General features: G+C 39.5%; 1 protein-coding gene across 1 annotated transcript in view; it reads left to right on the plus strand.

Moving 5' to 3' along the window:
- LOC141902204 (uncharacterized) overlaps nucleotides 1-12641 on the plus strand; it is a 33712-nt gene that overhangs the window by 13052 nt on the left and 8019 nt on the right. The window lies entirely within an intron of this gene.

Raw genomic sequence — 12641 nt, forward strand, 5'->3', positions numbered from 1 at the left:
TTGCGTCTGCAGATGCTTCTCTAATGCAGCAAAGTCTGATATCTAAGATTTGAGATAGTCTCGTGTGTTTTATGCAGGTTGCAATTTGTTTAGAACTGGGTTCGTAGGCAGCCGGTAAGGCGATTTATGCGGGCAACCAACCTAATAATATTATTCGGTGGTGTTCGATTTCATACAAATTGTAGAAAATCTAAACGCGAATTTCCGTCTGCAAACCCCAGGCGTATCTAGCATTTAAACGCCGTATTGGCTCTGGAACGATTTTGAGAAAAATGAGATTTGGGCGACGCAGTAGTCGCTAAGCAGATAGATGTTACCCCAATCTCTCCCATTCAAGAATAGTCGTTTTAGAATGCCTAGAGTTAGGGACATCCACGAAGAAGGAACCGTACATTCGCGGATGCTTCTTTACGATCCCAGTTGTTCGAAGGATTTAAATTCATCATCAAATACCGTGCTAAAACGATTTCTAGTGTCACATGTCAGTTGTCCGCTTGCTATGCTTTCACTAAAACTGAAACTAACATAACTTAAAGCCCAATTGCTAGCGGTTACTAATACATGTTTTCAACGCAGACATCGATTCAAACTAAGCTTATGCGCTATTTCACGAAACCGAGCCCTGTGGTTACCTTTAAAGAAAAACGGTTTTTGAACAACCGATCCGTTTCTTACGATTACGATTACGATTACGATTACGATTTTATTTACACTCCAACCATTTCCATGGTATATGGAGGAAAACTATTACACGTGTATATACAAATATTTACAAAACAACACTGAAGTGATTAAAATTTAGAGAATGAAAACGTAACAAAATATATATACATCAACTATTTACAATACTATATATACTATTGGAGGGATCTATATACAACTAAGCCGGTCTTAATGAAACACTTTCTTTCAATAGTCTAAGAAGAAAATTTTCAGTAAAAGTATCCGGCCCTTTACTTTGGAATAACATCAGTGAAAATCTAAAAAACATGGAAAATTCTAAACTGTTCCTAAGAAATTATAGAAAGCAACTTTGTGCTTGATTTTATCATACAGTTATTCGAACTAAAATTATTGTTTTTGGAATATTTCAGAAAATAACTGGCTTATTAAATGATTATATCTTAATCAAGCTGTTATCATAGTTTACTTTGATTGCATTTTGTGTGTTAAGGGTTGACTGTGAGCATATTATTTTCTTTATTGCGTTTCTCTTTTTTTCTTTTCTCTTTTGAGGGACCTGTTTTATACAAACTATTCCTTAGTTTCTACAGACCCCTCCAGGGCTAATTTACTGTATTTTGTATTATGCTTTGTACACTATGCTGTAAATTATATTTGAAAAATAAAATGTTCAAATCAAATCAATGATGCTTTTGTATACGAAAGCGCGCACCTGTGCTAGGTTCACGTTTTCAACTTTCCCTGCATGAAGAGTATACGCTATTGCGGAGAACGCGCGCGGTGAGGTTCTGGTAATCTGATTTGTATAGCGTATCCATTTCGAAACGCGTGATAATTCCCATGAACGCATTCGATTAATTGATCCAATTAACTAAAAGATTGAACTATTAACTGCGCAAACTTCTCGTCTCATTATCTCATTACATATTCAGAACGGGCTATTAATATTTGATATACCGTTAGCAGTTCCTGGGGCGATAGACCGACGATCAGTCGACGACAGAAAATAATTTGCCTTCGAAATATTTCCTGATAAATATATATCATTCCTGTATGAAAAATTAATCGGAATTTATTTTTGACGGCGATCTATTTTTCATAGCGAAAATATTTCTCGAATGATTTCGATGGCAATTTATCATTTAAAGGAAAGAAAGGCCCCTGGGCCTTTTTTTAAGTAACACGGAGTACGGATTTTTTTAGGAAAAATGGGAGGGTGAAGGAGAGAATTGCTTTTTACAAGAGTTTAAAAAATGAAAAAGCGAACAATGAATATTTATCCAATATTCATTTCTTTCGAGTATTTACCACTGCAATGACTGAAAAGTGAAAATTGTGACGAGTTGAATTCAAATGATTGGAGAAATGAAGAAAACTTACTTCTAGCAAATAAACAGTTCGAAAATTAAGATTTACAAAAGTCAACGCATCTAGATTTGGAAATAACTGTAAGGGGCTAAGATCACGTAATGTTCATTTCTGGTTTTATTTTTGGCCAGGCCGCGTTTAGATTTAAGACACTGAACCCCAGTACATTTAGAGCGCATGACAAAACAATGATAGCATAACGAAAATCCATCATATATATTGATAATATATAATATATATTGATAATACATAATATATATACCCCATCATATATATTGATAATAATGATAATGATAATAGGCCTAATAATTATAATTAGTAGCAACAACAATTTACAAAATGATGCTTTACACGCACCCAATATAGTTACTAATTACACGTACATCCTTTTATATTTGCATTTTTTTTTCAAATTGGATTGGCACGGAATTTATGCCGGTGAATGCGCCCTGATGATCATGTATGTTTCCATAACATCGCGTGCGGTGTGCGCAGTAGAAGTAGAGCCCGACGTGTGCGCATTCAGTTAAAATGAACTTGCGCGATTCATTTTCAATACTATTCTGACGCGACGCACTTGGCCATCGATGCTAATTAACAATTTCGTTTCGCCTGAGAAATACGTGTTTCGTATAATAGTTTTCCGTCCGCGATATTTTTGCGCGTGTGTGTGACTGTCTGTTCATAACTACGGTAACCGTAAACCGGTTTAATCATACCGTTGACCGGCTTAATCCGCATCCTATTGTCTGTGAATACGCCGCGCATCCGTCGATACTGATTCCGTAATACGAGTATTCGGCGGGTTATTTCGGTGCTTTTCTTTTCTTCTCTCACACGTATAGGCGCAGCTCGATGGCTTTATTAGAAGGTTTAATGCACGGGGGTCGACCGGGAAACCTGCACCGACTGCACCAACCACCGGGATTCGAACCCACAACCCCTTTTAGATTTGCATATCCCTTAATAAACAAATTAAACATTACTTACTAAAGTTCTATTCATATCGTGTCATGAAGACTGATAGCACACGCTCTTGTAATCACATAAGTTAGACATATAATTCTTTAGGTTTTGATACATTTAGATGCATAAATTATGCAAATTAGTTATGTTACCCCGTTGAAAATAACAACCCAGCCGAATTTAACTACAGTTTATTCAAGTAAGCTAACTATGACATTGTGTCTATCGCTTTTACCCAATGCCCATCAAGATAAATGGAAATTAAAAACACGGGAACACAGAAACTCGAAAACAACTACGCTTTATTTCCGAAACGTTCTTCCCAAAGCGATGTTTCTAATTTCTCGTGAGCGCACACGCTACAAGAGAACACTCGGAAACATGTTTCTGCCACAAACATGTTTCTGCCTGTTTCCCTGCGTCGTGTGCGTTGGGCTTCATAGAAGCTTACGCATAAGAAGAGACCGTGAGACGAATATAAGTTAGGACGTATAAGCCTCGACGATGCGGCGTTCGCGAACCACACGCAAAATAATAAACCGATCATGAACGCGAAAGTCTTATTACGATATGTCTCGCACGTCGAGCGCTGAGACAAAATCCTTTTATTTATCTCTCTCTCTGTTTCCGAGCGAGTGGCGTGTCTTCGGATCGGCTTACGAGACACGATCGCGCACTGACCGCCCATACACCCGGAATACCCCGGCTTCCATATATACCGAACCGGTTCGGTCATATCCATCATCACTTAGCTAGATTTGATGATGCATATTGCTCGGATTAAGTGCATTTTCGGTAGATAAATAACCGAACGCAATATCTCTGATACGATGACTGGTTACACCGTGTCCGAGCTCTGGTGATCCGGGTAAAGCACGCGAGGAGACTTAGTAGTCAACGCCGCGGCCGAACTGTTCGTCTCAGGGGGAAAATGAAACCGATTCGTCCGGTCGTTTAAGACGTCACGTAGTAGGGTTTTATTTCGGATCCTCTCCCGATTCGAGTCGTTATATGATCGTGAGCCAGGCGTCCGTGAATATTGAAATACACTCCCGTCGTCCGTGCTCTGCCTGCGTCAATCCGTATCAGTTGATATAAACCGACTATTTCTAGTCGCGTTTTCTATTTCCAATTCAATTTACTACGTGTACGAGTGACGTCATTTGGATAAGTTATATGGCATTACCTGAAGTCGTTTCTATAATTAAGGTCCAATTTCAGGGTTCATAGTGTTCCCATGACCAATTTCATTAAGGGCTTTCAATGACGTTTAACCTCTGATTCCAGGACTTTCTCGATATCAGGACTTTTTAAAAACTTCCAATTTACATAGGGTCCATCCAGTGTAAATGATTTCATATACTGTATACCATAGCTGATACGTAACCAAAAGCATTATATTGTAATCGCGTGGTGAGGCGATGCCGTCCAAAGACCATGACAATAATTTAAGGCCTTAAGAGCCCATTCAATGATATTCCAGGCCTTGAATCGACCCATTCTCACTTGAAACTGTTAAAGACTTTCGAGGACCGCTATAAACCCTGCAACTTGTATTTGAAATGGGGAGCCGTGCGAGCGCCATGCAGTACGACACAGTCAATCGCACTCGCCGGGAATGAGACGGTTGACATTTTGTAAAAGGAACGACCAATATTTGACCTTCGAACATAACTCCAACATCAATCATCCTGACTTCTTGATTCCATTTGTTCAGCTAATCTTTCAACTCAAAATCACATCAGACATCGGTTATTTCGGTTTCAACTACCGAGTCAACCCATCTCCCATCCCTCACCCTCCGTTAATTCAACGTTAACCATAGAAAATTCGACGCATATTTTTTTCTAATGAAAACAAATTCCTATTCAGTCGCTGTTCGTAGAACCCATTAACAAACGTTCACTCCGCCAGTCTAAAAAGCCATCTTTTGAGCTGGAAACATGTATTAAGCGGCTTTCTTATACAATAGCACCGCGGCTTTTAACCTGCGGTCTTTTATTTTCAAACGAATATAATATGAAGCTTTTTCGACTGCGTCGCACGCGTCCGTTTACAACATAGTCTGAAAAATTAACCCCCTTGAGATCATCGGTAAGTGAAATAACGATGGTTGCACGCAAAGAAATCCCGTTTTATATGCTTTATTCATTCTATTTACGAGATACCTTAGCCGGGGTTGGACTATTTCGGAACGATTCAATTATGGCGTATGTATGAGATTAAAACCAACTGCATAAACATTTGGAAGATAACAAACAGAAATTAAAATCAAAAGTTTTAAAGGCATGATGTTGTGGCTCATAGACGATGGTTCTGACAATGGTCTCTAGAGCGAGTCCATATCGTCGTATACTTTTACGCCACGACAACCAAAGCAGAACAACAGAATCGAAAGCGAACATTTTTACGACACCCCTCGGGGTGGAGCATAATATCTTGGCGAATGACTTCCGATCTTATTCAGTGGCACCTTCCAGTGGGCTCAAACCTCGACAAGAGCTCCGTCTTGCGGGACAAATTCGTTGCAAATTCAGTTCAATTAAATGCAATTAATACTTTATTGCTTTTTGAGATATTACATCAGCTTTCGCGCCCTCATATTCTTATCCGAGTACAATAAACCCAGAACAAAAACATTGAACCGTTTGATCTTCGTTGAAACATTACATTTTTCTCCTCATGATTCTATTTTTCCAAAGTATATTTCTCCATTTTAGTAGTCGAATGAATGATCCATGTACAATTGTGGTTTCTATCATTTCTATCTTTTAAGCTGCTCATCTATGCTGGTCCTATTAATGCCTATATCAATGTACTTCCAAAACTGACTGTGCCACACGCTAGCAAGAAAGAACTTAGTAATTATTTCATTTTTCAAGATCTCTCTTCAAGAAAGGACAATTATTGGTTGTGGATCGTTTTATTTTCCATTCAAAACATTCTTTCGTACAATATCGTGCATATAGAATTCAATAGCAGCTCAATGTGTCGCAGGATATTTCTTTTAGAAATTGACCTTGTTCAAGAATCTGTAACAAAAATCATAAACCCGGAAGTTATCTTTGATTGGCGCACCGCAGTGCCACCAATCAGAGCACGGTTACATGCAGCAGCACCCTCTGGCTAGGAGGGCGCTAGCTGACGGCTAGGTTGTCGCGGCATGAATACTATCTCCCGTTCCGAGTTTTGGTTTAAATCTTTTAAATTTGCATAAAGTGGGTTTTAATCTTGTCATCTATTTTCCATTTTAGAGTTTAGCTTTTCTATTATGGCGTAGGTATTCATAGCAAGACAGTTGCTCCTAAAAAAAAACTCAGGGTGTCCTGAACAATGTCCTCTGATTCGACCAGTTCCAATCAATGACCAGAGTTATGTAATCTAAGAAACGTTTTCTTGAATGAAGCCTTTAAGTTTTACTATAAGACTTTCACGGAAATCACTTATTCCTTCAGAATACAGAAAAGGTCATCCAAGAAGTAACAAATTGGTCATTTTACCAACTCAAATTATGAGAGTCACCGAATGAAACAAATAATACGTTTATCAAACTCAAAACCTTAACGATGTATGATATGACCCGACGAATCTGGATAGTCCACACTCGCTACGCCTATCGTTTTCGTCTCATCAACTCCCGCTTCCCCTTTGTTGTCTTTCGCATCCAATATTGTGTCTCATTACTGTGACCATCATGTCTTGTTATCCGGAAAATTACTGTTGTATTTTCATGTAAGCCAAGTCACCGCTGAGGCCAACAAAGATTGTATTTCCTCTTTTTTGAAAATGGTTCTATGCAAATTAACTGAATTGAATTGAATTGGTATTTTGTCTCGTTACCTGGCCATTATGTCCTGTTAACAGGAATTCTCTTTCAGAAATAACTGTTGTGTCGTTAAGTAAGTTGTCAAGTCTCCACTGAGGCCCACCTAGATTGTATTTCCTCTTTTCGAAAGTGTTTCTATACAAACGAATCGAACTAAACAAAATATGACGTCACGTACAAGTCCCCTTGTTCCATTATGGTATCCCTTCATTTCCTGGATAGTTTCACATTCCGTGTCGGAGAATTTCTACTGTCGTTCAATTTTTCAGTCCATCTGCGGCGACAGAATGAATACGGTCCTCTAGGGAGGATACGGGTTGGTTGAAATTTGACATGCCATCTCAGTCTCGCGCGATGCGTTCTTCTCGTTTTCTCAAGACAAACCATAAAGCCGGGATCAGTGGGTGCCGTGCGGCGTGCGCTGAATAATACAAATAATGAATAATTAAGAGAAATCGTTGAAGAGATATTTTATCCACGGAAAACAAATCAAAAACGCAACAAATGTTACGCTAAAGGTTAAGATTCAAAAATGCAATTTTCATCTTCGAACGAAATACATAGAACATCACTATATAGAGGACGTCCGGTGCGTTACGTCATATTTAGAGTAATACTCGTCAAATTAAAAGCCAAGCTAACTTTGTCTGATTACTACTCGTTATAGTGTGTTCGCCAAACAACGCTGAAGACTTGATAAGTATAATATCAAACTCCCTCCTCCCTTTGACAGGGATTCGAACCTGATGGCATCGAAACTTGCCACAGCCTAGCGATGCGTCAGTCGGTAGACTGGTCGTCTGTCAAATTCTGCGCCACCTGCATTCGCAGTCAGAATGTATAGAGACCGACAACCAGTCTATCAGTCGGTTTTTCCATACTCGGTTTCGCCGCCAATCTTTCAATCGCGAGATTTCATGAAGTCATCGGTATGTATACATAATTATATTACATAAACGATGAGTTTTGCGCGAGCGCGTCCCTGGAACTTAAATTTGTAAACGAACAATCATAGTAAGATATTTTGTAACTTCGACAGCGAAAGTTGTTTAACTTCACGATCTGCAGTTACGAATCGATTCTCACCAATTCGTTTGAGGCTTTCAACGATTTTCAATTATCTCTTCACCGAAGTATTAGATTTCGATGTAAGTCCGTTCCACGTCAGTTGATTGAATTAAACCTAATCGAATGTTCTCGTATCGATTCTAGTACATCTATTCTATACTTATTTCAATGTAGTTTCGTTTTGTTTACTTGATTTTTGGAATACAAAACCAAAGCATAATTCGTCCCCTGGCAAATGCGTGTCGAGTCCCCGATTATCCATACATACTAAAAATGATCTGTAAAATTATTAGTCTGTGTGGAGATTACTCGAAATCGAACATTCTTTGTTGTGGACCTGGAGGATAGTAGTAGATCCAGTGACTTAAGTTGTGACTTAAGTCCGAGAAATTAAGAATGTGGAGTATAGCACAGTGGAGTATATCACTCATTCACCTGATGAAGCTTCTATACATTAGTAGCGAAAGCTCGAGCGTCAAATAAATAGTTAACCTATATAGTACTACTCGTCTGGCTACTGAGTATAAAACAGATAAGCTTAGATTGGCCTTAACCTAAGCCATGGCTCACAGATAAAGGTTATCTTTAAGTCAGTCGATGTTGCTGCAACCCGTGATTGACTGCATAACACTCCTGGGTCCGGTTACCCAGGCATAGATCAAACCGCCTGTGGACTCAATATCGGATGGAGTCGGGCGCTGCTCATATACGGGGATGGTTGGTCGCAATCCGTCCTGGTGAGATTGTTGATTTCATTCAGGCCGACTAAGTTCCGCCCCCTCGTTGCGACTAGCCCGGGTGCCGTCAAGAGACAGACGCGCGAAAGTTAATCAGCTTTGACCTGGCTGTCACGTTCATGAGTCTTTAAAAGTACAAATATTAATTTTCCAAGTAAAGCCAGCATTATACGAATTACACGAATTCGCTAAGTGCATGATGCTCTCAACAACCGTCATCTTCTCTCAAACCGAACTTCAGATGACTCTCCTATTTCTAAAGGATAGATGCGTCGAACGCAAAGTTAAAAACCTGTCAAACAGCCCCCGTATATATCACTGCCTCGGGGTGTATTTCGGAGAATACTTACTTTCTGATCAAAAGCTTTGGAAAAGGTTGAAAACTTGATCAAAACTAACAGTTCGTCGCAGTTACGTTTTTATTCGATAGAAACCTAATTCCTGAAGTAAAAGGCGCTAAGTTTAAAATCGCCACCTGCAAAACGCGCCCCTGGCGGATCTCTGATTGCCAAACGTAATAGAATGCTTCTTTCGCGGCGGTACTCAGATGTGCCAACCTTTCTAATCTTCGACGAAACCTTTTACCAGATCCCGCGTTCTGCGTTTATTTGCTGCGAGCAGAGGTGTATCCGAGACTTCAAGAGGCGACGCGAGTCTAGAATTAGAAAATCGATATCGTTTAGTTCCGAATTTTATCTATTTCGAAATCTTCCAAACGCTGCGCCGTGCCGATCAGTACAGAGAACATAACAGTCTGGCAATAGACGTCAATGTTTGTTTTCCGACCACTGCTGGAATAGAAGGTTGCCAGATAGACTATAGGGTTATCTAAGACCCGGGGATTTACTCAACTACGTATATATGTCCATTGTGTTACCTCAGGGGTCGGTTTTATGGACTGGTATTAACATAAACCCATGGACACTCAATTGCTGTTTAGCCCCGGGTTAAGTTGATACCAGCTTAAAAAACTGCCCCTATTTCTGAAGTATTCCCGAAGATGGCTATTAGAATAGTCGAAAAGTCGAATAAACTACTAGCTCCAGTAACATTTTCTGACTGTTTTTCATGTAATTTTTATTGAGGGATTCTCTGTACATTACCGTCACAATACGGAAATAGTGTTTTATCAATTGTGAAAACATTTCGACTTTTTGAATTCTTCGAATGTTTTTTCATTACCTATATGCTGAATTTTGTATCGTAGCACTGACGGAGTGCTTTAACCAATGGTTATCGTATTAACACTATTCAGTATTAGTGGTGCTATCAATTAGTAAAGTGTACCCAACGAATTAATGAACAATTAGTATCGTATCATCGAAACGACCCATAGATCAGCGGAGGTGATGGCGCAAAATGAAGTACAGCCCTTCATCATCGGTCGTTACTTATTCGCATGAGCGATAGCGCAAGAAATAGCTTTCAATACATCATCGTCTGCTACCGGCGCCGACGAAGCAACATCGGATATCTCCGGCAATTTCCGATAAACCTATTTGATGTATTCGGAACACGTCGACAATTTCCCGACGAAAATCGACTTACGATAATAACACGTTTGTAATACAATTCATTTTTCGAATTTACCAACACCAATTAAATATATAAATATAAAAGCCATGAACAATTCCCGAGCTTCTTATAAGAATGTGTTGCTATGATCGATTCGTCAAAACTCTGCGTGAACCTCACGGGTGCAAACGTATCTTCCTGGTTCCAAAGTTTCATAAAATGTTTTACCTATAGATAAGTTGATGCCCGCATTCATTAAGTTTACATGTCTATCAATGAAATAAACATGCTCGTGAAGTCTGAACCCTCTGCTAGTTGGAAAGATTATATTTTTCTATTCATACCGGGTAACAATGCAAGGGTGGACTTAGGGGCTGGTCTCGGAGAGATGGCCCTTTCCTTCAAGAAAAAAATTATTTCATATGAACAGTTTCTTGAGGAACATCTAAATTCCAAGGGTAAGAGCCCGCTTGTAGCCCTTGACATAGCTGCCTTGGAAATGCTCTTTTATTGTCTTCTGGACCGCGGCCATCCGATTCTCCTATAACCACCCCGCAATGTCAGAATTAGTGGCGTCAAAGTATTTCCCTTATTTTACGAAAGGGCCCTAAAACGTTATAAGTGTGTCGAGCCCCCTCACCCCTCTTCTCTAAGATATTCTATCTAAATTAGTAAAGAATGTAGCCTAAAGAATGTATCCATGCCTAAGTATATGTACAAACTGTCGGATAACTATTTGTATTCAGTAGTGTGTTTGTGACGGAGAAGGTGTTTGTATGCACGTATATAGCCACGTCATTACCATCGTCGTGTTTAATTAATGCGGCATTAATTCACTCATCCCGCGAATGCTAGTTCGATATCGAGCATACGAAAACAGGACACATCTCCGCATCAACGCGCGTTGAACAAACACAAACACACAAAGCCGCATCGTGTCCAGTTGGGACCTCTCGGCTCCGAACATCGCGCCGTTCGAATATTTGCTTCGTTATTTCTGGATGTCATAACGGCGCTCGTTCACGCTCGATCGGACACGACGAGACTCTCGCTGTTACTCGACGGCCCGTCTCTAGGCGATTGAGAAATATATCTTTCACCGTCGTAACGCGGCAACAATCGTCGTTCGTCGCCCGTTTCCCGTTCAAACTCATTCTTTATCCGTCTGACCATGGATTCCAATCGTTTAAGTCCATGATCTGACCACAAAATCCGTCCGTCACTACTCCGGTTATCTCAGCAAACCAAAACTCGAAACAAGATTGATGATGTTCGTCGATTTCAATACGGTCAAATCAAGAAATATGAAAAAAGAACCCCTAAAAGGTTCGCTAGTAGCATATTTTCAACTAAAACAATTAAAATAATTTGGCGATCCTATACTTGTAGCAAGTCAGGATCAACTAGGTGTCACTACACCATATCAGGAATGTCACGAAATAGAATTTTATACGGTGCAATTTATTAGAATGAAGCCGCAAATTCCCGTGGAATGACCAGAAACAGTAGCAACAAAGCGTTAACTCACGGGACGTCCAGGAGCTTTGTGTTAGAAATAAAATAAATGGAACTAGCAAGGATTTCCGTTGAAAAACTTAAATTCTAAACAGTTACGAATGAATAGATACTATATTATTTCAGTAGAGACGAAGGGGTTCGAGATAGCAGAGTGACATTTTTAACCAAAATCTAAAAAAAGTTGATATGTCTAGAAAATAAATAGTTATGTAAAATTGATTTTGAGAAACCCGGTATCTAAATTAGTAGATAAGTTGGATTTCTACAGTTAACAAATTAGGGCTGATTTCACTATGGGTCTCTTGTGAATGTCTTTGCAAGGATAATCATCATATTATGTTTCTCCTCGGGTTCAGTAAAAACATAGCTTAAGATTTCAAAGTTCAACGAATACAGTGAATGCATCTATAGACGTGATTTGCCTAACCTTTGCCTAACCTCTAACCTTTGAGGAAAGCTTTTATCAAATAAAGTAAAAGTAAACTTAAAAAGTTTATCCCAATGCAGTCCATCGCGTGTTATCTGGTGGGATAGAGCTGGCGGTATATGGTGTGCCTACCTCATCGGTCTAAACCGTAGTTTTTGCACGAATGAGTTCAAATACTTCACGGAGTATTTCTAAGCAATGCGAGTATTTTCATTCCCGATCAAAATACATATATAAGCATATTAGTCTGGCGAGCAGGCGTCGAGTGAGAAAATAACGTTTCAGAAGTAAAATAAACACGGGACAATATTTCTCCATTAGGCGCGCGTTTACTAAACAAGTACTAAATCAAGTAACATGGTGTTCACAGATACATGTTACCACCGTTATGAACATGTTCGGCATATAAATGCAAAATTAGCCCGTCAAATGCTCCATTATCTGAAATTGATGGATGCGCGCGACTATCTTTTTCTGAATAGGTTTGCAAAGTTAATGACCCAAAGGGCAAACACTTCTGCGCCTTCGCCGG

The sequence above is a fragment of the Tubulanus polymorphus genome, chromosome 3, assembly GCF_964204645.1.
Source record: "Tubulanus polymorphus chromosome 3, tnTubPoly1.2, whole genome shotgun sequence".
NCBI classification, from domain to species: domain Eukaryota; kingdom Metazoa; phylum Nemertea; class Palaeonemertea; order Tubulaniformes; family Tubulanidae; genus Tubulanus; species Tubulanus polymorphus.